Genomic DNA, 24,269 nt, shown 5'->3' on the forward strand with positions numbered 1-24,269 from the left:
TCAAAATCCGTCAAATCACAAATACCTGAAGCTAAAACAGCCTTGAGAATATTTCAAATGAATGAAGAAGAAGTTACAGTAGCAATAAAAGTGACTTTGAATGAAAATTCCCAACTTCAGGAAAGTCAGAAACAGCTTTTATATGAAGCTGAAGTATTGAAAGAAAAAGTGAAGGGCCTTAATAAACAGAAAACACTTGAAGACTCCAAAGTACATGCAGAACAAGTTCTAAGAGATAAAGAAAACCACATTAAGTCTCTGACTGAACATTTGCTGCAGATGAAAGATTGGGCTTCTGTGTTTGAAGAAGTCTTAACAGATGATGGTAACTTGGAATTGGAAATGAAGAGTGTTGTACAAGGAGAAAGAGATCAAATTTTTACTTTATTTTCTGAATTAATTGAAACAAAGGAAGACCTTATAGAACATATTAAAAATCTTAAGACAGAACAAGCATCTTTGCAGTCAAAAAATACACAATTTAAAGGTGAGAATCAGAATCTTCAGCAGAAACTCAAAGTCATGATTGAACTACATCAAGAAAATGTAATGAAACTCCAAAGGAAATTAATAGGAGAGGAAAATTACCCAGTAGAGCGAGAAGAGAAACTTTACAAAATGGAGAAAAACATCAGCCATGCAACTGAACAGCTGGAGACCTATAGAAAGCAAGTCAAAGACCTTGAAGAAGAATTGGAGAGAACCATTCATTCTTATCAGGGGCCGATTATGTACTGTGAGAAGAAAGCACATGGTAATGAGTTGGCAGCTCAGAGTGCTGAAAGATACCTCAATGATTTAAGGAAACAAAATGCTCATGACAGACAAAACTTAACTGAAAATGAGTTTGAATTTAAACTTGTAGAAAAAGATCCTTCTGCAATCAGAGGTCCATTGTTTCCGGTGGATCCAAGTGTCAGTTCATGAGAAGAGGACCTTTTATTCCTCCACCTCCCCCAAGAAATATGTATGGAGCATCTCGAGAATATTTTCCACCAGGCCCACCACGCCCTCCATTCCCAATGGGACCGTGGTTTTTTCCTCATTATCTTCCCCCAAGAGCTGAATTTCCCCCTTCTTTCTCCCCTGCATTCTGAAAGTAGAAGTGAGTTCCCTTCAGGGTTGATTCCACCCTCAAATGAGCCTGCTACTGAACATCCAGAAGCACAATAAGAAACCTGACAATAGTTTTGATCTGCCTTCAAAAGTAATATATCTCTGCTTTTACTCAAACGATTATATTTTTGCTCCAATTGAAGCTTAACAGAATTACAATTCTTAGAAGAGTATTTCGTAAATAAAGATGGTTTAAATATGAATCTTATGAGTAAATTATTTCCATTTTATTTTATTCTAGATAGTTACTTAATTCCATTAATTTACTATTACATAAGCAACAGTGGGAATATTATATACATAATCTTGCAGTCAGGGATATTTTAAAATCTAAACAGAGCTTGTGCCTTGATACAATTAAATGTACTTATTATAATTGTAGCAAATGTGAAAATAACTTTATGCTTAATGAAAGATTTTAATTGATTTCAAGTCTTATTTGGCATTGATGGTAATAATAAAAATCAGTTTTTCTATAAAAGAAGAATAACTAGAGCATATTAAGAGTAAAAAAGAAAACACAACTAAGTAAACAGGAGATTTCAAATATAAAAAAAATTCTAGTTCTCAGAAAACTTTTCAAAATTGGAAACCACATTTTAAGTTCACTGAGTCCCCATTGTCCCTTATATCCTTTATTTTATGCCCATTTTCAAAAAATTAAGAGTTGTATTCTGTTTTGGGATAGGTCCCCTTTTTTATTTTTGTATTAAGAGGCATGTCTTGAGGGTATGGTGTGCTCATTCAATGAAGACGTGTGATAGAATGGGGAATTCCATGGGTTAAATTATATTCCAATGAGTACAAAATTGTGCAAAAGCACAGGTTATATATTCAGGGACTTATCTGTCTTTAAATATGTAGGCTTGCCCATAGTGTCAAAGCAGAGTAATAAAGGAGAAATGTAAGCAGATACATTTTTAGATCAATAGGTGGTAGCCCAGGTAAACCCAGAATGAGTATCAGTGGAAATATGAAGAAAGAAGTAAGGATGAAAAGGAGGGAAATGGGTAACATGCATTTGCCAAAGTGCATTAGAATGTAGGCTTCATGGATTTTCAGATTCCCACATAAGGGCCCAGAAGGGTGTACAGTGAGAACAGTTAATGATAATAGCATGAGCTTGTTGGGAAGAAATGGAAAAATCTTCTTTAGTGATTGTGCATTTTGATGAAAAATCCATGAGATTTTACAGCATCTGAAAATAAAGGATAAAGGGATCTCACAGTGTATCTGTGTGAGTGTTATTCTCTGTCAGATGTCCAGGAATCTTGGTGTGGCTATGTATATGAGCAAGAAAGATGTGGGACATATGATGCAGTGAAAGAGTTTGAAGGGTTAAAAAAAAGAGAGTAAATTGGAATCCAAAGGAGGGGATAACACAGCTACAGAAATATAAGGGACAGGTTTAGCAGTATATTAAAAATCTGTAACAATGTTTAAAGTAGTAGATATTAATCCCAGAGCCAGGATAATGGCAGTTAATTCAGCTTGCTGTGGAGAGATTTGAGGCAGTATCCTGTTGTTTAACAATTGGAAAGAAAAAGGAGAAAGTAGTTGGGTGTCAGTTGTAATTTCTAATTTATTTAAGAAACTATATTGATGATGATTTATCCCAATTATTTTAAATTTAATTTACTTATTTTAATCATAAAATAAGACTATCAGAAAAATGTGATTAGCAATATTAATTATCTCTTCTCTGTTGAAAAATTTTCGAAGCAAGGGATGTTATATTACATTTTAGACATTTTTTAGAAATAAATATTTTATTGTCTGGCCATCTAGAAAAATTTGAGAGTTAGAATTTTAAAGACATCTATATTTTTATGTAATTAATTGATTTGAATTGAATTATTTGGATCCATTTACTTGTTTAAATTTTAATTCATGAGTGCTAATTTGTTTAAATGCCAGTTTGATACCAAGTACATAATATATAGAAAATAGGCCTGTATAATTGGAAATGCCAGGTATAAAATCTAATAGCCATGATGGACACTTAAACCAAAGGTTTTAGATAGCTGGCTATTTGTCCCTGATGGCTATCAGATTTACTCCCATCATCACCATGTTTATATTCTCCTAAGCATTTATTAAAAGAAATTTTTTGAATATATTTGAGGGTTAACCCTGGAGAAATTGGCCTTTGGACAAAGACAGAATGTAAAAACCTTTAGAGTTAGATAAAATAAGACTGATCAGAAAAATACATTAACTAACACAGAATATTAAAAAAAAAACTTAAATAGCCACCATACTAACTTCTTCATCAGGTCAGAGTGTACTTTTAGCTCAGATATAAGTCAGTTCAGATATAAACAATGTGGAAATCTGTGAAATTCTCAAAACAAAAAAAAATTTAAAAAAGAAAGCTTATACATTTGGTATCTATTTTTGTCTTTCTTTCCTGTAACATTAGAGAGGAATTAGTCAAGAAAGCCAGCTGAAAACAGATAAGATAGCCAGCCAAGCAGTTTGGATTTAAAAAGACACTTCTTCTCTTATTGTTTTCGGGAGCTGCCTCAGAAAAGATGTTAAGTCCTAATTCAAACAAAAGAGAGCTTTATTTACCTGGCCAGGGACTGTCTCCCACCCATAGAGACAGATGCTCTGTTGGAGAACCACAATTTCCTGGCCTGTGTCTTGGGAATTTAAGGATGAAAAAAAAAAAAAAAAAACCAACTCAGGGGCTTTTCTCAGCATCATGCAAGCAAGCAAGTTACAGAGGCTAAAGAAAGCAGTTAGCTTAATCACATCTTGGATCTGAACAAGTGTTGGACAACCATATCCTAAGTTTTACTGAGTGGGGGTGATAATCTATTTTAAAGTCATGTAGACCCATGAATGTGCTCAAACCCAGGATGTAGCTCACCACGACCACCACCATATCCTGAGTTGGGTACATTCTGTGGGGTACAGGAAAACAATTTTTGAAAGGAGACATCTTTCATTTCAGTTCTCAGAAACAGCTCTTGTAACAGTCTATATATATATATATATATATATATATATATATATATATATATGGCAGCAAAATGGAGTCAAAAATCTTACATCTATAATCTATAATTTTTTACTAATCTATAACCTATAATTATACTCTTACTGACTTTTTTGATTAGTTTACACCCCAACATTGTCTTAACTGTTTTTTATAAGCCTAGTAAATCTTGTAGGACCTGTAATTTATGTTTTGAATGTAAGACTAAGTGAGCTAGAGATCCAGCAGAAGCTAAGAAGTAAGGAAAACTGCTGTAACCATTTTTATAAGGTTATTTTCTTATTAAAAAAAATTTTTGTTGAGTTGGACACAACACCTTTATTTTATTTACTTATTTTTATGTGGTGCTGAGGATCCAACCCAGCGCCTCATACATGCTAGGTGAGCGCTCAACTGCTGAGCCATATCCCCAGCCCCATAAGATTATTCTCTTAAAGCATGGTGTTGTAGTTTATATTCTTTGAGGAGTTTTCTCCTTTTCTATTCTTTGTTTTTGTCTTAAATCTTGGTAAATATGTTTTGAGGGTTATTGAGATTAGTATTTTCAGTTGATTTTTCCCAATGGTTATGCCACTGGGAAAATTATTAATAATAATCCCATCATTATTCATGACTGATAATCCCCTTTATGTTTACTGATGCCTTTTAAATTATACAGTAAATTCACTCCCCTTCTCATGCTGTTACTGTGCACTAAGTATTCTGTCACACAAGCATGTCTGTTATTGTCAACTGCTGTATTTTAATGATCTGACATTTTAGAAATGTTCCAGTGTTTAGTAATAAGATGGTCCTCCCTCATTGCTTTTTTTCTTCTAGAAGTTGTTCATCCTCTTCCTGACTATTGATTTCCTTCATATGAAATTACTTGTGGTATTTGATTGTATTTATTAATTCTCATAAGTAGCCTTCATGGGAGAGAGCTACTATATTATTAGTATCCATCCACTTGAATTTGTTAACTTGGAAATTTATGCATGAGCCATTTTAGCATATTCTGTGCTTTGAGGAATTATTAGTTACAGTGAATTATAAGTATACATGTTTTCCTGAGTGTTTGAGCAAATTCATACAGCATTTAATTAGTATTCTAACAGCTGTCCTGTTCTAAAACAGGAATTATTTAGAAAGTGGTAGATCATAGTCCTTTGTTGTCTTGTTTAAACTTTTTTAAAAATAATCAAATTTGCAAATAAAACTTATAAGTTCTTTCCTTGAATCAGGTCCACATGTGTTAGTGTGGAAGAGTGCTAAGATTACTCTACTAAATCTGCTTCATCATTCAACATCTGAGAAACAAGGGAGTTTTACCTGGTTAATTTTAAAAAAGCCACAGTAAAGCCAGAAAATAGGGCCAATGTCTTAATAAATTACTGAACTTCCATTTGTGACCTCATTTGCTTAATTAAATTTATGGTAAATTTCTCAAAGTGATAACAGGAAGGATTTTGCAGTCTCATGCAGTTTAAAATAGAAAGCAAATTCAATATTCCAGTACACAGAGATGCTATTTAATTATTTATAATTTCTCTTACATCATTGCTGTACCAGTGTGTCTTTATTTAGTACTTTTGAATTTTCCATTTTAAAATTACTCAGCCTGTACCTGAGAGCACTTAGGAGACTACTCTGTTGGAGGTCCAGTGAGTTTATAGTTCTGCAATTTGAAAACACATGTAAGGGACTGGGGCAGTAGCTCAGTGGTAAAGTGCTTGTCTAGCACATGTGAGGTTCTGGGTTCAGTCCTCAGCACCACATAAAGATAAATAAAATAAAGGCATACTGTCCATCTACAACCATAAAAAAATTAAAGAAAAAAAGAAATAAAATACATGTAAATATGAAAAATGGTCAATAAAGGAAAAGTAGCATGTTAACTAATGAGAATACTAGTTATTAGACAGAAAGCAAGTCTACAAGTAACCATTGCAAAGCCTATGTGAGTAGGTATAAATGTTGGTTTATAGTTTAACAAATTCTAGTTAAATATTTGTTTCTTTCCCTTTCCACTTTCAAGGTTTAAACTGATTGCCTGTTAAAATATAATTGATTTACCCCCATGCAAATGTTTTAATGAAAGTGTACAGTGTGGCTTTCATTTAATTCTTTGTTAACTGGCAGTTGGTTTACTTCTTTAACAAACTGTCTTTCTCCAAGGAATCCATGTATCACAGGAGAATGATCATAGAGGTGGTGCCAGATGAGATTGCTAAGAAGCCTGGAACACCAACCTGTGGTCCAGTAATCATAAAGTTGATCTTTGCAAAACCAATTAATAGTAAAGCAGTTATAGAACAGACAACTCCTATCACGTCAGTCATTGCAGGTAGGATTCTTTCACAGTCTACCCCTGGAACTCCATCAGAGACCATAACAATATCTAAAAGTGGTGTTATTGCATCAACTTTTAATTCTACAATGCAGATGCCAAATAAAATAGCCATCTCACCTTTGAAATCACCAAATAAGGCAATGAAATCAGCTGTTCAGACCATCACTGTTGGAGGAGTGAACACATCAGAATTTAAGACAAGTATTCCAGAGCTGGGATTGTGGCTCAGGTAGAGCGCTCACCTAGCACATATGGGGCCCTGGGTTCTAGCCTCAGCACCACATAAAAATAAATAAATAAAAACAAAGGTATTGTGTCTGACTACAACTAAAAAAAAATATTTAAAACAACAAGTATTCCTCTGTAAACTGCTCCCAATCCCCCTGGAAATGCTGGTAAATGTCCAGCAGATTCAAGTACCTGGAAGGAAGTTTCATTATGTCTGATTGGTTACTGCCACAACAGTCAGTATCTTAACCCAGTCAGAATCCCAGTACAAGCATTAAGCCTCTTTAGGAAGCAAAGCCAGTGGTTGTTAATACAATCTCAGTGCATATGTCAGTTCCATCAACCCAGCTTCATAAATAGTAACTAGCAGCCAACCACAGCAATGGCTTATTATGCCTTCCAGCCCACTGCCACAGATCCAGTACAACCTACCTAACCTGCCACCAGGTACTGTCCTGGCACCAGCTCCAGGAACAGGGATTGTGGGTTATGCAGTGCTTCCAGTTCAGTACATTTCTCAGCCACAGCAATTTTCATATGTGTGTATAGCAGTCAGCTCTAATTTTACTGGAACATATGGTATCCACACCCAGGCAAGCCTTCCATTCAATGGCATAATCCCATCAGTATCTGCCAGTTGGCCCAGAAAGCCCTGTAATTGTACAAAATCACTGTTTGAAATTATACTGTGATTGTTTTATAAATGGCTAATTTTATAACAATTGCAGTTGTACTAATTGTTATAACAATTTGGAACATGAAAATGAAAGGCAAAAAGCAATAAAGGCATGTCTTGACAGAAATACAGAAGATTTTTAAGCCTAAGATAGGGAAAGGAAAGGAGGAGAAGCATATCGATGTCATAGCAAGGGATGTAATTGCCAATGTCAGGATGTCTTAAAAACTACTGAGTGCTATGAGGCAAAAATAATGTGTTCCTCAATATGTAAATGTGTTGGCTGTAAGAATTTTAAAGAAAGCCCAGAAAGAAAGGCATGGATGCATTCGGCAGGTGAAGCTGAAGTAAGAGTGCAGCAAACAGCAGGAAGACTAAATTATCTTCTCAGATTATTTCAGACTTGCTTACTAGGCCAACACTGGCTTTGAATAATGGAGGAGGAAAATTGCCATTTACATTTATTACTAAGGAAGTAGGAATTGGCTTCACACCAAGGCAGAGCAGGCAGACAAGAAAAGAGAATCAAAGGCAGCAACAGAGTGGATGATTCTTGAGGAATTGGGATGACGTTTGATGTGCACATCAACTCTGCAGGAAAAGTAACCATGAATTGCTAATTCTTGCACAAGACTGATAAATGGACCTGTACAGAAATGTTAAGGATGCTTGACTTTCTGGAATATAGTTTAACAATTACTATATTATAATTCAGCCCTTTTTTAAAAGAAATCTGAAATTATAATATTGAAAGAGAAGAAATTTTAAATGAGGAAATGAGACATTTTAAATCTTAGTTAATTCTATGCCCCTTCTAAATTGAATTTTTCTTTTTAAAATTTTTTCTTTACTATATTATATAGATTCTTAATTTCCTTAAGTGTCTTAAAAATCAAATGTCCTATTCTTCTGATTCTATTGACGAAAACATTTATAAATCACTATAATATAATTTATAAAGTATGGCGTAGTATGACTTTGTTCAGTAGAAACAGCCAAAGCAGTATTGGCTTTGCCCAGTCATTCTTTGGTTCCAGATTTAGAATAAACACAGATAGAATGTCTACATAATGGGGATCCAACATGGCGGCAGGCGCGGAAAGATCAAGTCTCTGACCTCTTCAGCTGCTTGGGCATAGGGAGTCTTAAACCGTCTAAATGCTGTTTGCTCAGGATCACTAGGCAATGCTGAGCTAACGTGGATCTGGGGTGAACAGTCTGCGCCTCTCAGAACACACACCGAGCCCGGATTGGCTGAATTCAGGCTCCCGTTCACCTTCTTCTCGCAGACAAACCGCTGTGACTCAGAGCTAAACAATCCCGCTGAAACAATGGGTCAGCCCTTCTGAACCTGCGGAGGTTAATACCAACCGAGCCTTCATAGGCAGTGGCCACAGGATTGAGACGGGGCTTGGGAGAGCCTGTCAGGACCCACCCATTGCATTGGTCACCTGGCAAAGGGGAACGAACTGTCGCCATTTGCATGGGATACCACCATGGCAGAGAACTGACGTCACCAGAATGCGGCGGAGGAGATAACTTCATTGAAACCGATGGCAGCAGGTGTGTAACTCCCTAGCCTTCCCTCTCCACACAGCGGGGAAACCTCAAGGGCCCCTCCCAGCTCTCCCGTGAGCGCGATAGTCAGACTGAGGGAATCAGGAGCGGCGCAGGACCCACGGCTACCACTCCCACCAGTGCTGACAACTGGGTCTCTTGCACCAGCTACCGGGGGCATGGCTACTGGAGGGCAAGCAAAATACGCTGAGGGTTCTCAGCCCCAAGCTCCACAAACTTAGGATTTGAGGGAATGACAAACAGGGAGAGTGTGCCCAGTCATTCAAGAAAATAGGGCTCCTGGGAGCAGCAGACCTGGCGTGTAGCCAATATTGTGGTGAGCATCACTGGTGAGCATGGCCTAGCTGGAGGAAAAGTGGGGAAGTGACTAGACACAAGACAAGGCCCTAGGCACTCAGGATTGGAGACCCGCCCAGACGGGGAGGAGGAGCTGCTGCACAGTGATTGGTTCTTGCGTATTGAGAGGAGAAGCTTGGCCCGGTGGGCACAGCTCCACCTACTGGAAGAGAAGTTAATCGAACTCTAAGACTGCATTTTTTTTTAATTTGGGGTTTTTTTTCATTTTTATTTATTTTATTTTTAAATTTTTTTTAATTTTTTTATTAGTTTTTTTAATTTTTTTCTTTTTTTATTTTCTAACTTTTCTTTTATCTTTTCATTTCTTTTCAATTTCCTTACTCTCCCTTCCTTGAATTCTACCTGTTTACTCTCATTCTCTTTAGTGACTTCTTCCCTTCCCTTCTAATACTTTTCCTCCCAAGCATCATGACGCTGTTTATGTGTAATTTACTAAATATGTATAGGTCAATGTTCCAAGGCGTTATATAGTGCTACCAATTCCCTAGCTACCCCCAAATACTTCAGACCATTCTGCTGTTAATATCCCTCGTCAGTAGAGCAAACCTCCAAAGTTGCCAAGAGAGACCATCCTCAATACCATCACATCATTCGACCTAAATATAAGTCCCAAGACCAAACCACAGACCGCTATATGCCATCAGAATATGTACACAGTTTAGGAAATGAATGAATCCGCATTAAAGTGCAACAAAACTCATCACCTCTAGTCATAGTCTCCCATCACAAAAGAGAGACCCCAGAGACACACAAAAGCAAATAAATTTATAGGAGTAAACAGTAACTCAGCAGTCAAACAGAACAAGAAGTAACATGAGCAGCATGAAAAAGCAAGGAAGAAAAGGAGTACAAACAATGCAGGACAGCCTAAATACTAGGGGGACCTAGACGCATCAGAAGAATGGTCAAATAAAGAACTCAAGGAATACCTTAGACAGATGGAATGGAATCTTAAACAGGATATGAGACAGCAAATTCAAACAATGAAAGAACACATTTAAAATGAATTACATAAACAGATAAAAGAAGCAAAGAAGCATCTTTATCAGGAGATAGAGATTATAAAAAAATCAAACAATAATTCTAGAAATGAAGGAAACAATAAAACAAATTAAAAACTCAAATGAGAGTATCACTAACAGAGTGGAGCAAGTAGAAGCCAGAACGTGAGATAATGAAGACAAAATATATCGACTTGAAAAGAGTCAGGAGATAGCGACACAGGGATACAGTGCTGCAGTTTCTGCCAGCGGTGCAAGCACCGTACTCAGGGCTGAATTCTGGGTTCAAGACGGGAGAAGGAAGCGGTCCATCTCGGTTCTCTACACCGGTCAGACCACAGAGTAGGCCAGCGGCCACCATGTTGGAGAGCTGACGTCACCATCCCTGTTTTCGACTGACCGCAGCTCATTCAGCCATAGAACAGGTAATTTCAGGCTGCCATTTGCCTGCGGCTTTTGGACAGATTGCTCAGGCTCAGTGCCTGGGTGCTTCTTAGAGCCTGCTCTTATCGGAGCGAGCACCGAACATGGGGGGGCCGAGTTCCGGCCCTCGGAACTGCCCTGCCCCTGGGCTAAGGAGCCAGCAGAAACTGTTTCTTGGAGCCTGCTCTTATCAGAGCATACACCGAGCATGGAGTGGCCAATGGAAGATGAAATTAAAACCTTCCACGATAAACAAAAGTTTAAAGAATTCGCAGCTAGAAAACCATCTCTTCAAAACATCCTCGGCAAAACATTACAGGAAGAGGAATTGGAAAATAACAATGAAAACCAACAGTGGGAGGTAGGACAGTAAAGGGGGGAAAAATAATCAAAGAGGAAAACAAAACATGTTTAGTAACAGAAATAAACAAATATGGCTGGAAGAACAACCCATATCTCAATAATAACCCTAAATGTTAATGGCTTAAACTCACCAATTAAGAGACACAGGCTAGTAGAATGGATCACAAAACAAGACCCAACAATATGCTGCCTACAGGAGACGCATTTGATAGGAAAAGACATACATAGACTGAAGGTGAAAGGTTGGGAAAAATCATATCACTCATATGGACTTCGGAAACAAGCAGGAGTGTCCATACTCATATCAAATAAAATAGATTTCAAGCCAAAGTTAATCAAAAGGGATAAAGAGGGACACTACATACTGCTTAAGGGAACCATACACCAAAAAGACATAACAATCATAAATATTTGTGCCCCAAACAATGGTGCAGCTATGTTCATCAAACAAACTCTTCTCAAGTTCAAGAGTCTAATAGACCACCATACAATAATCATGGGAGACTTCAACACACCTCTCTCACCACTGGACAGATCTTCCAAACAAAAGTTGAATAAGGAAACTATAGAACTCAATAACACTATTAATAACCTAGACTTAATTAACATATATAGAATATACCACCCAACATCAAGCAGTTACACTTTTTTCTCAGCAGCACATGGATCCTTCTCAAAAATAGATCATATATTATGTCACAGGGCAACTCTTAGACAATATAAAGGAGTAGAGATAATACCATGCATCTTATCTGATCATAATGGAATGAAACTGAAAATCAAGGATAAAAGAAGGAAGGAAAAAGCATACATCACTTGGAGAATGAACAATAGGTTACTGAATGACCAATGGGTTATAGAAGACATCAAGGAGGAAATTAAAAAATTCTTAGAGATAAATGAAAACAGACACAACATATCGGAATCTATGGGACAGATTGAAAGCAGTTCTAAGAGGAAAATTCATTACTTGGAGTTCATTCCTTAAAAAAAGAAAAAACCAACAAATAAATGACCTCATACTTCATCTCAAAATCCTTGAAAAAGAAGAGCAAAACAACAGCAAAAGAAGTAGAAGGCAAGAAATAATTAAAATCAGAGCTGAAATTAATGAAATCGAAACAAAAGAAACAATTGAAAAAATTGACAAAACTAAAAGTTGGTTCTTTGAAAAAATAAACAAAATCGACAGACCCTTAGCCATGCTAGCGAAGAGAAGAAGAGAGAGAACTCAAATTACTAGCATACGGGATGAAAAAGGTAATATCACAACAGACACTTCAGAAATACAGAAGGTAATCAAAAACTATTTTGAATCCTTATACTCCAATAAATTAGAAGATAGTGAAGGCATAGATAAATTTCTTAAGTCATATGATCTGCCCAGATTGAGTCAGGAGGATATAGACAACCTAAACAGACCAATATCAATTGAGGAAATAGAAGAAACCATCAAAAGACTACCAACTAAGAAAAGCCCAGGTCCGGATGGGTATACAGCAGAGTTTTACAAAACCTTTAAAGAAGAACTAATACCAATACTTTTCAAGCTATTTCAGGAAATAGAAAAAGAGGGAGAAATTCCAAATTCATTCTATGAGGCCAACATCACCATGATACCTAAACCAGACAAAGACACTTCAAAGAAAGAAAACTACAGACCAATATCTCTAATGAACCTAGATGCAAAAATCCTCAATAAAATTCTGGCGAATCGGATACAAAAACATATCAAAAAAATTGTGCACCATGATCAAGTAGGATTCATCCCTGGGATGCAAGGCTGGTTCAATATACGGAAATCAATAAATGTTATTCACCACATCAATAGACTTAAAAATAAGAACCATATGATCATCTCGATAGATGCGGAAAAAGCATTCGACAAAGTACAGCATCCCTTTATGTTCAAAACTCTAGAAAAACTAGGGATAACAGGAACATACCTCAATATTGTAAAAGCAATCTATGCTAAGCCTCAGGCTAGCATCATTCTGAATGGAGAAAAACTGAAGGCATTCCCTCTAAAATCTGGAACAAGACAGGGATGCCCTCGCTCTCCACTTCTGTTCAACATAGTTCTCGAAACACTGGCCAGAGCAATTAGACAGACGAAAGAAATTAAAGGCATAAAAATAGGAAAAGAAGAACTTAAATTATCACTATTTGCAGATGACATGATTCTATACCTAGCAGACCCAAAAGGCTCTACAAAGAAACTATTAGAGCTAATAAATGAATTCAGCAAAGTGGCAGGATATAAAATCAACATGCATAAATCAAAGGCATTCCTGTATATCAGCTACAAATCCTCTGAAATGGAAATGAGGACAACCACTCCATTCACAATATCTTCAAAAAAATAAAATACTTAGGAATCAACCTGACAAAAGAGGTGAAAGACTTATACAATGAAAACTACAGAACCCTAAAGAGAGAAATAGAAGAAGATCTTAGAAGATGGAAAAATATACCCTGTTCATGGATAGGCAGAACTAACATCATCAAAATGGCGATAATACCAAAAGTTCTCTATAGGTTTAATGCAATGCCAATCAAAATCCCAACGGCATTTCTTGTAGAAATAGAGAAAGCAATCATGAAATTCGTATGGAAAAATAAAAGACCCAGAATAGCAAAAACAATGCTAAGCAGGAAGTGTGAATCAGGTGGCATAGCGATACCAGACTTCAAACTATACTACAGAGCAATAGTAACAAAAACAGCATGGTACTGGTACCAAAACAGGCGGGTGGACCAATGGTACAGAATAGAGGACACAGAAACCAATCCACAAAACTACAACTATCTTATATTTGATAAAGGGGCTAAAAGCATGCAATGGAGGAAGGATAGCATCTTCAACAAATGGTGCTGGGAAAACTGGAAATCCATATGCAACAAAATGAAACTGAATCCCTTTCTCTCGCCATGCACAAAAGTGAATTCAAAATGGATCAAGGAGCTTGATATCAAATCAGAGACACGCCGTCTGATAGAAGAAAAAGTTGGCACGATCTACATTCGGTGGGGTCGGGATCCAAATTCCTCAGTAGGACACCCATAGCACAAAAGTTAATAACTAGAATCAACAAATGGGACTTACTCAAACTAAAAGTTTTTTCTCAGCAAAAGAAACAATAAGAGAGGTAAATAGGGAGCCTACATCCTGGGAACAAATCTTTACTCCTCACACTTCAGATAGAGCCCTAATATCCAGAGTATACAAAGAACTCAAAAAATTAGACAATAAGAGAACAAACAACCCAATCAACAAATGGGCCAAGGACCTGAACAGACACTTCTCAGAGGAGGACATACAGTCAATCAACAAGTACATGAAAAAATGCTCACCATCTCTAGCAGTCAGAGAAATGCAAATCAAAACCACCCTAAGATACCATCTCACTCCAGTAAGATTGGCAGCCATTATGAAGTCAAACAACAACAAGTGCTGGCGAGGATGTGGGGAAAAGGGTACACTTGTACATTGCTGGTGGGACTGCAAATTGGTGCAGCCAATTTGGAAAGCAGTATGGAGATTTCTTGGAAAGCTGGGAATGGAGCCACCATTTGACCCAGCTATTCCCCTTCTCGGTCTATTCCCTAAAGACCTAAAAAGAGCATGCTACAGGGACACTGCTACATCGATGTTCATAGCAGCACAATTCACAATAGCAAGACTGTGGAACCAACCTAGATGCCCTTCAATAGACGAATGGATAAAAAAAATGTGGCATTTATACACAATGGAGTATTACTCTGCATTAAAAAATGACAAAATCATAGAATTTGCAGGGAAATGGATGGCATTAGAGCAGATTATGCTAAGTGAAGCTAGCCAATCCCTAAAAAACAAATGCCAAATGTCTTCTTTGATATAAGGAGAGTAACTAAGAACAGAGTAGGGACGAAGAGCATGAGAAGAAGATTAACATTTAACAGGGATGAGAGGTGGGAGGGAAGGGGAAAGAGAAGGGAAATTGCATGGAAATGGAAGGAGACCCTCAGGGTTATACAGTGGAGGGGGTAGAGAGAGAGGAGGGGAGGGGGGATTGTGGAGGATGAGAAAGGCAGCGGATCACAACAGACACTATTATGGCAATATGTAAATCAATGGATGTGTAGGTGATGTGATTCTGCAATCTGTGTATGGGGTGAAGGTGGGAGTTCATAACCCACTTGAATCAAAGTGTGGAATATGATATGTCAAGAAATTTGTAATGTTTTGAACAACCAACAATAAAAAATTTAAAAAAAAAAAAAGAAAAGAGTCTAGCCAACTCAGAAAGGCTGGTTAAAAATCATGAGAAAAACATCCAAGAGATAGGAGATAACATAAAAAAAACCAAACTTAAGAGTCATCGGGATAGAGGAAAGTATAGAGGTTCAAACCAAGGGAATGAGCAAACTGCTAAATGAAATAATTATAAAAACTTTCCAGAAATAAAAAAGGAAACGGATGTACAAATTGTAGATGCATACAGGACACCGAGCATACAAAATCACAGTAGACCAACACCAAGACACATTGTTATGAAGATATCCAATATACAGAACAAAGAGAGAATATTAAAAGCTACAAGGGAAAGGAGGCAGATTACATTCACAGGTAAACCAATAAGGTTAACAACGGATTTTTCATCACAGACGCTGAAAGCGAGAAGATCCTGGTACAATGTATTTCAAACACTGAAAGACAATGGATGCCAACCAAGAATTTTGTATCCAGCAAAATTAAGCTTCAGGTATGACAACGAAATAAAAATCTTTCATGATAAACAAAAGTTAAAGAATTTACAGCCAGAAAACCAGCATTGCAAGCATCTTGAGCAAAACACTACACGAGGAAGAAATTGAAAACAATAACCAAAACCAACAGTGGGAAGTACCTCATTAAAGCCAGAGGGTGGGGGGAAAGCTAATCATGGAGAAACAAACAAAATTACAAAAAAAAAAAAGGTAAATAATCAAACATGGGTGGAAGTACAAACCATATATCAATAGTAACTCTAAATGTTAATGGCTTAAACTCTCCAATAAAGCGACATAGGCTGGTAACATGGATTAAAAAAACAAATCCAACAATATGCTGCCTCCAGGAGACACATCTGATTGGAAAAGACATACAAAGGCTGAAGGTGAAAGGTTGGGAAAAAATATACCACGCACATGGTCCTCGTAAGCAAGCAGGGGTGGACATCCTCATATCGAATAAAATCGACTTCAAGACTAAGTTAATCAAAAGGGATAAGGGAAGGACATTATATACTGTTAAAAGGAACCATTCACCAACAAGACATAACAATTATCAATATTTATGCACCAAATAATGTTGCTGCAATGTTCATAAAACAAACTCTCCTCAAGTTCAAAAATCAAATAGATCACAACACAATACTTATGGGTGACTTCAACACACCTCTCTCACCACTGGACAGATCCTCCAAACAAAAGTTGAAAAAAGAAACTATAGAACTCAATAATACAATCAATAACCTAGACTTAACCAACATATATAGAATATATCAACCATCATCAAGTGGATATACTTTTTTTCTCAGTAGCACATGGATCCTTCTAAAAATAGACCATATATTATGCCATAGGGCAACCCTCAGTAAATATAAAGGGGTGGAGATAATACCATGCATTTTATCTGATCATAATGGAATGAAACTGGAAATCAATGATAAAAGAAGGAAGGAAAAATCCTTCATCACATGGAAAATAAACAATATGTTACTGAATGATCAATGGGTTACAGAAGACATAAAGGAGGAAATCAAAAAATTCTTAGAGATAAATGAAAATACAGACACAACATATCGGAATCTATGGGACACAATGAAAGCAGTTTTAAGAGGTAAATTCATCACCTGGAGGTCATTCCTCAAAAAAATAAAAAAACAACAAATAAATGAACTCACACTTCATCTCAAAGCCCTAGAAAAGGAAGAGCAAAACAACAGCAAATGTAGCAGAAGGCAAGAAATAATTAAAATCAGAGCAGAAATCAATGAAATGGAAACAAAAGAAACTATTGAAAAAATTGACAAAACGAAAAGTTGGTTCTTTGAAAAAATAAATAAGATCGATAGACCCTTAGCCATGGTAACGAAGAGAAGAAGAGAGAGAACTCAAATTACTAACATATGGGATGAAAAAGGCAATATCACAACAGATGCTACAGAAATACAGAAGACAATTAGAAATTATTTTGAAACCCTATATTCCAATAAAATAGAAGATAGTGAAGACATCGATAAATTTTCTTAAGTCATATGATAGGCCCAGACTGAGTCAGGAAGATACACACAATTTGAACAGACCAATATCAATGGATGAAATAGAAGAACAAAACCTTTAAAGAAGAAATAATACCAATACTTTTCAAGTTATTTCAGGAAATAGAAAAAGAGGGACCTCTTCCAAATTCATTCTATGAGGCCAACATGACCCTGATTCTGAAACCAAAGACACCTCAAATAAAGAGAACTACAGACCAATATCTCTAATGAACCTAGATGCAAAAATCCTCAATAAAATTCTGGCGAATTGGATACAAAGGCACATCAAAAAAATTGTGCACCATGATCAAGTAGGATTCATCCCTGGGATGCAAGGCTGGTTCAATATACGGAAATCAATAAATGTTATACACCACATCAATAGACTTAAAGATAAGAACCATATGATCATCTTGATAGACGCAGAAAAAGCATTCAACAAAGTACAACATCCCTTTATGTTCAAAACATTAGAAAAACTAGGGATGACAGGAACTTACCTCAACATTCTAAAAGCTATCTATGCTAAGCCTCAGGCTAGCATCACTCTGAATGGAGAAAAATTGAAGCCATTCCCTCTAAATTCTGGAACAAGACAGGGATGCCCTCTATCACCACTTCTATTAAATATAGTTCTCGAAACACTGGCCAAAGCAATTAGACAGACGAAAGAAATTAAAGGCATAAAAATAGGAAAAGAAGAACTTAAATTATCCCTGTTTGCAGACGACATGATTCTATACCTAGAAGACCCAAAAGGATCTACAAAGAAACTACTAGAACTAATAAATGAATTCAGCAAAGTGGCAGGATATAAAATCAACACGCATAAATCAAAGGCATTTCTGTATATCAGCAACAAAAGTTCTGAAATGGAAATGAGGAAAAACACCCCATTCACAATATCTTCAAAAAAAATAAAATACTTGGGAATCAACCTAACCAAAGAGGTGAAAGATTTATACAATGAAAACCACAGAACCCTAAAGAGAGAAATAGAAGAAGATCTTAGAAGGTGGAAAAATATACCCTGTTCATGGATAGGCAGAACTAACATCATCAAAATGGTGATATTACCAAAAGTTCTCTATAGGTTTAATGCAATGTCAATCAAAATCCCAATGGCATTTCTTGGAGAAATAGAGAAAGCAATCATGAAATTCATATGGAAAAATAAAAGACCCAGAATAGCAAAAGCAACTCTAAGCAGGAAGTGTGAATCAGGCGGTATAGTGATACCAGTTTCAAACTATACTACAGAGCAATAGTAACAAAACAGCATGGTACTGGTACCAAAACAGGCAGGTGGACCAATGGTACAGAATAGAGGACACAGAGACTAATCCACAAAGTTACAACTATCTTATATTTGATAAAGGGGCTAAAAGCATGAAATGGAGGAAGGATAGCATCTTCAACAAATGGTGCTGGGAAAAGTGGAAATACATATGCAACAAAATGAAACTGAATCCCCTCCTCTCACCATGCACAAGAGTTAACTCAAAGTGGATCAAGGAGCTAGATATCAAATCAGAAACTCTGCGTCTGATAGAAGAAAAAGTTGGCTCCGATCTACATATTGTGGGGTCGGGCTCCAAATTCCTTAATAGGACACCCATAGCACAAGAGTTAATAACAAGAATCAACAAATGGGATTTACTCAAACTAAAAAGTTTTTTCTCAGCAAGAGAAACAATAAGAGAGGTAAATAGGGAGCCTACATCCTGGGAACAAATCTTTACTCCTCACACTTCAGATAGAGCCCTAATATCCAGAGTATACAAAGAACTCAAAAAATTAAACAATAAGATAACAAATAACCCAATCAACAAATGGGCCAAGGACCTGAACAGACACTTCTCAGAGGAGGACATACAATCAACCAACCAGTACATGAAAAAATGCTCACCATCTCTAGCAGTCAGAGAAATGCAAATTAAAACCCCCCTAAGATACCATCTCACTCCAGTAAGATTGGCAGCCATTATGAAGTCAAACAAAAACAAGTGCTGGCGAGGATGTGGGGAAAAGGGTACACTTGTACATTGCTAGTGGGGCTGCAAATTGGTGCAGCCAATTTGGAAAGCAGTATGGAGATTCCTTGGAAAGCTGGGAATGGAACCACCATTTGACCCAGCTATTCCCCTTCTTGGACTATTCCCTAAAGACCTTAAAAGAGCGTACTGTAGGGATACTGTTACAACGATGTTCATAGCAGCACAATTCACAATAGCTAGACTGTGGAACCAACCTAGATTCCCTTCAATAGATGAATGGATTAAAAAAATGTGGCATTTGTACACAATGGAGTATTATTCTGCACTAAAAAATGACAAAATCATGGAATTTGCAGGGAAATGGATGGCACTAGAGCAGATTATGGTAAGTGAAGCTAACCAATCCCTAAAAAACAAATTCCAAATGTCATCTTTGATATAAGGAGAGCAACTAAGAACAGAATAGGGAGGAAGAGCATGAGAAGAAGATCACCATTAAACAGGGACGAGAGGTGGGAGGGAAAGAGAGAGAGAAGGGAAATTGCATGGTAAAGGAAGGAGACCCTTCCTTTACAAAATTACATATAAGAGGAAGTGAGGGGAAAGGGGAAAAAAACAAGAGAGAGAAATGAATTACAGTAGATGGGGTAGAGAGAGAAGATGGGAGGGGAGTGGAGGGGTGGGGGGATAGTAGAGGATAAGAAGGGCAGCAGAATACAACAGACACTAGCATGGCAGTATGTAAAAAAGTAGACGTGTAACCGATGTGATTCTGCAATCTGTATATGGGGTAAAAATGGGAGTTCATAATCTGCTTGAATCAAATGTATGAAATATGATATGTCAAGAGCTTTGTAATGTTTTGAACAACTAATAAAAAAAATTTAAAAAGAATGTCTACATAAATAAATTATGGAACATATTTAAATGACATCTTGTGTTTAGAAAAGCAATATCTTTTTAAGAAAAATTAGCTTTTTTAGGGTGAATTCAGGAATATAATATTTTTACTTTGGTAAATCAGAAGGGGAAGAAATCCCCAGGCACATTGTTAAAATTAAGAGGCTATATTTTCAAAAACACACAAAATATTAAGGTACAGTAAGTTATTTTCAAAGGAGGGGAAGTTTTTCTTTAATAAGGAATGGCTAACATGCTTAGGGATCTCTCCATTGTCTTTCAGAGACAATGTAGAAATAAAATAATAAATTGTTGAAGTGATTACTGGGTATTGTTAAAATGAAGTATGTGTGAATAGAATTAAACATTATGTAGTGGTAACATAGATCTTCACATAACTATCAAGTATAAAATTTGGCTTGGATGGAGAAATAAGGAATATAAAAGCTGTAACAGTTGAGTTTAGGGAAAGACTTTTCATCAATACAGTTCTCTTTGTAGACTTTTGAACTAAAAAGTTTCAAACCAATACATGAGTCTTACTTTTTTACTCAAATGGACTGCCTAACAAAGCATTCAAAATTGTAGTGGGATTTGTTTTTATAAGGGATTTTTAATATGCCATTATTTTTAGCCAGTGATTTGGTAAGCTAAAGGTATCTGGGTTTTTATATAACTGCTAAAATAATCTAAATCATTTTCAGTAATTTAAAAATTGTGAATTTAAGAGCCTTTTTTAAAATAGTACTCCAATTTTATGACAAGAAAGAAAACATGTTGGTATTCAAGCATTCTGTCAGGTACTTTAATCCTCAGTAATTATTACTCTATGATCATTACTTTCCTACAAGGACTCCATAGTTTTATGTATTAAGTGTATATATACGCTCATATGAAAATGCAAGATATAGGTAATAGCAATTAAGTAATCCAGAAGAGGATTCCATTATTTATTAAAGTACCCTTCTTTTGAAATTTGGATTTATAAAATTATAGTGTAGTCTCTTTAAATGTAGATACTGCAGACATTCTTACCAGCTGAATCTAGTATGTTTAATTAAAATTTGTAGAAATGTAAATTAGCATAGAGATTAAATAATATCTAATCAAGCTTTTTTTTCAAAAGATTGCAATTAAGTTTTTTATCTAAATCTAAACTTTGTTCATTTTGTTTGTATTCTGTATTAATGCTAATTGCATCATTGTGATGTGTATTTATATACAGTGTGCAAAATTTGAAACTTTTAATATAATTGTAGAGTGTGTATGATGGCATTACTTAAGAATGTCTTGTTTGTAATCAAATGCTACTAGTTTTTTATTTTCAAGAAGCTATCTACTAATCCTTTTTCTTCCCATTTAGGACTCACTAAAAAAACTTTTTGTATTTAGGTATTTGCATCAAATTGCTGAACAAGATTAATAGCCACATTAATTCAACAATTTTAAAAGACTATTTGGGGAGGTTTGGACATATAATTTTCTAGCTCTGTTTATGTCCCAAAGTACAAATATTATATTTACTAGAGCTGTTCAGATATACTTTTCTATATTGTAAAAACAGGACAGCAAAGTCAATCACACAGAAAATAAACATTTATACTATTATACTATTCTGTGTTTTATATATATATATATATATATATATATATATATATATATATATATATATATACACATATATATACACACACACACACACACACATTTACACACACCAGGCTGGGTGTAGGTTAGCATAGAGTGCTGCCTTAACCTGTGGGAGGCCTGGGTTTGAGCCATTCCCAGCACAGAGGTAGGAGACAAACTCATGAATTTTTCACTTGAGTAAACACCATTGACAATTGTGTGCTGTTTTCCAGAAGCATACCTTGAGATTGTATCCCAGAAAAGGAAAAAGTAATAGGTTGGCAAAGTTGTACATATGACCAAGTTCCATGGAAAAGATACTGAATACATTTCCATTACTACCTGAAAAAGAATCATGGTGAGAAGTATTGCTAGAAATGAAAATGGACATTTCATTATGATGAAATTGGGGAGTTTATAACAAAAATAAAATAATTATGAATTTATATGTATCTAATGGCATGGCTTTTAAATTTGTAAAGCCCAAAATGGAAAACAAGTATAAGGAAAAATAAACCAATTTACAATGTAACCATACATATCTCAACTATTACAATAAGTAATTGTATCAGTCAATGAGGATGCAGAATCTGAACAGTATGATTGATAAATGTACAGAATACCGCACCAGCTATTGACAAAGTACACAACTGTTTCAAGTGCAGATGGATCATTTGCCAAAATTGGTCATGGTCCAAGTATAAATTTCAAAGTTTTGAAATAATTTAGTAGTATATTCTGACCATTATGAAATTAAACTAGAAACCAATAACAAAAGATAAATTAAAACCCATAAATCTATGAAAAGAATTAGTTAATTATAATGGAAATTTATAGAATATTTTAAACTGAATAATAATGGCAAAATGAGACATATCTAAAATTACAGATGCATTAAATATTGTTTATACTGTTTTTGGCCCTAAATTCAGAAGAATGACTGAATAATTGACAAAGTATTTTAAGAAGATAGCAAAAAGTAAATATTAAAGACCCAAAAGTGTAGAAAGAAGAAATAATAAAGAAAACAATGTAATGAACTTCAAAGAGGCATAAGGTATCAAAATCATTCCACTGATACTGAAATTTCCTGGAAAAAAAAATAGTTTACTATCTCTCACATAAGAAGTGGGAAATATGAACTCTCTGTTTATTAAATAAAATTAAATGGTAATTAAAAGCATTACTGTCACAAAGAAGTCCAGGCCCAGGTAACTCCTGGACAGTCCTACTGAATAGTTAAAGAAACACTAATACCAATCTTAAACTCTGAGGACAGAGTTTCAGCTGATTTTATGAGGTCCACTTTGAACCCTGATTCTAAAACATACAAAGACTTCACAAGAAACGAAAAAGTTATAATATCCATCATGGACATAGATGCACAAACATTCCAGAAAATAAGAGCAAATCAAATCCATCAATATATCAAATATTACAATGAGGTTGGGATTCAAAAATCAATTACGTATTCACAAAACCAATTATTATGTGTCACCATGTTCAGAAAGGAATAAAAAAATGTTACCATAAAATGTTTTTAAAAATATAACACCCATTCACTGTAATACTAGTATGGCAGTAAATTAAGGAAACTTCATTAAACTGGAAGAAATATCAGCAGAATGGAAAACCAATGAAATCTTGGATTCTCTCAATACAATGTTGAAAACAAGTATTAAAAGTGGACACTTTTAGAGCTGGGGTTGTGGCTCAATGGTATAGCACTCATCTAGCATTCGTGAGGCACTGGGTTCAATCACCAGCACCACATAAAAACTAAATTAAAGGTATTGTATCCATCCACAACTAAAAAATATTTTTTTTGAATGGACACTTTTAGAATTAAAAAAATGATGGAGCTGGGGTTATAGCTCAGTGGTGGAGTGCCTACCTGACATGTAAGGCACTGGGTTTGATCCCCAGCACCACATATAAATAGATAAAATAAAAATATTAAGTCCATCTACAACTACAAAACTATTTTTTAAAAAGTTAGTGAAGCAAAAACATTGCTCAACATAAATTACTGTTACCTTTTTATATGTTAGCAAAAGGTAATTGTAAAATAAAAATTTTTAAATGAATCCACTGAAGTAGTATAATAAAACATTATATATCTGGAAATAATTCCAATGAAAGATGTGCAAATCTTTACACAGAAAATTGAAAGCATTTTGAGAGAAATAATGATGATTTTAAATATTGGAGAAATGCCATCTATGTTCATGTACCAAGAGGCTTGGCATTACAAAGATAACACTTCTTTCCAAATTAACCTACAGATCACTGCAGTTTCAATCTAAATTTTAGTGGGCTTTCTCTCTTGTATGTGAAAATTGACAGAGCTGATTATGGGCATCACAGGAAATGAG

At 35.6% G+C, this 24,269-nt stretch overlaps 2 pseudogenes; both read left to right on the plus strand.

Moving 5' to 3' along the window:
• The window catches only part of LOC124095196 (melanoma inhibitory activity protein 2-like), a 1,641-nt pseudogene extending 714 nt beyond the window's left edge, over positions 1 to 927 (plus strand).
• A 5,371-nt stretch (positions 928 to 6,298) lies between these two features.
• Positions 6,299 to 7,976, plus strand: LOC124095197 (protein lin-54 homolog; annotated as a pseudogene).
• The last annotated feature ends 16,293 nt before the right edge of the window (positions 7,977 to 24,269 follow it).

The sequence above is a fragment of the Marmota monax genome, unplaced genomic scaffold (assembly GCF_021218885.2).
Source record: "Marmota monax isolate L192 unplaced genomic scaffold, Marmota_monax_Labrador192_F-V1.1 WCK01_AAM20220418_F8-fsc00066, whole genome shotgun sequence".
NCBI classification, from domain to species: Eukaryota; Metazoa; Chordata; class Mammalia; order Rodentia; family Sciuridae; genus Marmota; species Marmota monax.